Source organism: Phalangium opilio, unplaced genomic scaffold (genome assembly GCF_054372755.1).
Source record: "Phalangium opilio isolate 3A_F unplaced genomic scaffold, DU_Popi_V2 ptg000031l_1, whole genome shotgun sequence".
In the NCBI taxonomy this organism is placed as follows: domain Eukaryota; kingdom Metazoa; phylum Arthropoda; class Arachnida; order Opiliones; family Phalangiidae; genus Phalangium; species Phalangium opilio.
Genome location: NW_028324158.1, coordinates 4,699,991 through 4,702,894, shown reverse-complemented (window position 1 = coordinate 4,702,894; position 2,904 = coordinate 4,699,991). Strand labels below are relative to the sequence as shown.

Sequence of the window (2,904 nt, the reverse complement as noted above, 5' to 3'; positions counted from 1 at the left end):
AAACGAGCCTATTGAAGTAAACCTCTTTACAGCTTGATCTGTGCAAAATTTATTCAGAAATGTAATAAGGCTATCTAGTGTTATGACCCTGTGGTGATCAGTTTCTACTATAAAGTTAACCTCAAAACGCATCTCGAATGTTTCACTGATGACTTTTTCTCTGTGTTTATTTAATACCCAACGGAGTTATACGCTGAAACCTGGTCGGTAAATTAATTATTTAGTAGACCTGTGATGCACGAAAAATGGTATTGCACATGATTTCATGGATAATCCAATAGTAAAGGGGACTTGTAAAAGTGACAGCTTTGATAGTTCATAAATCGTGGCGCTAGAACGGTTTTCAAGTTCATTATAAAGAGACGGTTCGGAAAGGAATTTTGAAACTTATCTTGTAAGAGTTTCTAGAAGTGAAGAATCATTCATATGGACACATAGAAATTGTCATTGTTTCATAGTCCCTTACGAGTATTTATTGTCCCCGACTTCCACCAGTTTTACTGGGAGACGATTTGTCGTGGTAAGGTTGCTTCTGAAATTCCATAGACATCGAGAACACCTTCAATAGTCCAGTAAGTTGATGGATTTTTTTTGGCAAAAGAAATTGTAAAATAAGTTACTGCAACGGTTTGTTTATAATTTTGTTGATTTTCTATGATTTTCGGAAAGAGAAAAAAGTGAGCTAAACTACAAATGGCACCTTAAGAGTCTCGTGATCATAGTGTCACAGCGAGTATTGAATTGGGCAAGTATTTCTCAGTTTTTGTGGCACTTTTCTTAACTTTATAGTGCAAACGAGCGCCATTATAGCCTTTAATCTTGGTTGGGTGCTGTATAACCTAAGAACATTCAAAACCACACGAAGTATTGAAAAATGATTTTTGCCCTTGTTAAAGGTTAAAAAAGGTTTTCAACACAATTAAAAATATGCAAAATCCTTTATTGACAGCAACGTATTCGGAAGCGCATCGGATTTAAACAATAAATCTTAATTGCTATAACACTCTATCGTGATATCGTGAGAAATTCAGCATTAAAGTTTTAGGATTTCTACAATGTATCGCCTGCAACGTTTTGTTACATTAATTTTACAAAAACTCTTTTCAATAAACACGTGATTAGAAACCCTCAGTAAGAGTTTCGAGTGATTGAATCCCTAGTTTGTTGCATTGACGTAAATTTCCGTAAAAAAGTTTCAATATATCCTCAAGACAATGTCAAAAACTGGCCAAACATATGATATAATTTGCAAATTTTCCTTCACCGAAAAATGGACTAGATTAACTTAAAAACGGAAAACCTTTACATACAGTTTTAGTTATACAATTCATTACTGTTTCTTTTTAGGGTCGGTTTTAAAAAATTTATATCTATACAGAAAGAATTTGATAAACATATACATTAAATATATTCCAAACGCCATACCTAATAGAGATTCACTAGTGCTAGTGGTACATTCGTGTCCCTGTATATTCGCCTTTAAACTATACGCACTAGCCAAAATTCCTACAACCATTTGTACTATTTGAACTGTGGTCATAATCATAGAAAACTTGATCGGTATACTAAATTTAGCCGCTTTCAATGTAAAATAACTGTACATGAGCGAATGCACGCTATAGTTCATCGCTATAAACCAGCGTCCGACTGCTGGCATACTTTGCGAGTATGCCCAACATATAACCATGGTTAGAACGTGATGGGACAAATGTAGAGTTGTTAGTTTCTGCTTCTTTAATACGATGAAAACGGTATCCAAAAGTTCGGGAGCTTTAGACAAGACGAAAGCCATACTCCAAAACAAAGTTATCGAGTTGATGGTTGAATTACAAACGGAAAATTCCATCCCGAAGTTTTTCAAGATGTAGTTTATCTCTGGAATCATTCTTAACATACCGCAAATACTGAACACGGCCAGTGAAAAGTCCCATACAATGACCGCTTTTCGAACTTTCACGGGATTTCTGTTCTTCATATATCTTTGCAAGCCGAATATGGAAGTTAAGTAAACCAAAGCCAAGTAAAGACTATAATGCCAGTTGTTCTCGAACCACAGTTGAAACCATTCTTGAGTTATTCCAGTTTCAAACTTGTGTACGAATGAGTAATGAGGATATCCAGTGTAATTTAACCTTGGAGCAGACATTTCTTCAATCGCAATTACTGCTTCTCTCGACGAACCTAATCCGAGGTTTTAGCTCAAATGTTTATCTGAAGAAGATATTCCTTGCTTTTCAAAGATTTATAAGAATTTATTTTAAAAAATATATTATGCATGTTTATTTAAAGAGGTATTTTGCAAATCAAACATTCCAGGAAGTGTTAGTAGTATGTGATTGTATGTAATACTTAAAACAATCTATGGTGATATTTTCTTGAGATTTTTCTTGTATTGAAATATTTGAAGTCTCAAAATATTAATAAAAACTCTCTTGATAGAAGCAAGGCTTAAGAGTATCGATATGAATTAGGTTATCACTTGACTGAAGTTACAGATATTGATTTTTTGTAGTTAAAACTTCAACATGATTAAGAAAAACAAATAATTTTAACGGAGGAGACACATGGACAAGGCAAAAAACCTGTATTGATGTAAATGGTCAATAAGTTAAAACGTGAGCTTTCAACCCGCGGGTCTTTATGAAACTACAGAAACAACGGCAATATCATACAATATATAGTCATATTCGGTCTAAAATTCGCCAACTAGCTTTTTATCCTCTCCCTTTTTGGATACAAGAGAGAAACAACGTCCTATTACCGTATTCCATTGAATTAACTTATTTTACTGGTACACAATTCATTCCCTTTAAATTTTTTTAAAAAATTACTTATCTTGGCTTTTCGACCTCAATTTCATTTACCGAAAACATCAAAATAAGTTTATTCAATGAAATTCGGTAT

The 2,904-nt window shown here is 33.7% G+C and overlaps 1 pseudogene; it reads right to left on the bottom strand.

Annotated features, from left to right (window-relative positions):
* Window positions 1–1,330: 1,330 nt before the first annotated feature.
* On the bottom strand, window positions 1,331–2,146 carry LOC149690153 (putative fatty acid elongase 3 pseudogene; annotated as a pseudogene).
* Between the last annotated feature and the right edge of the window lie 758 nt (window positions 2,147–2,904).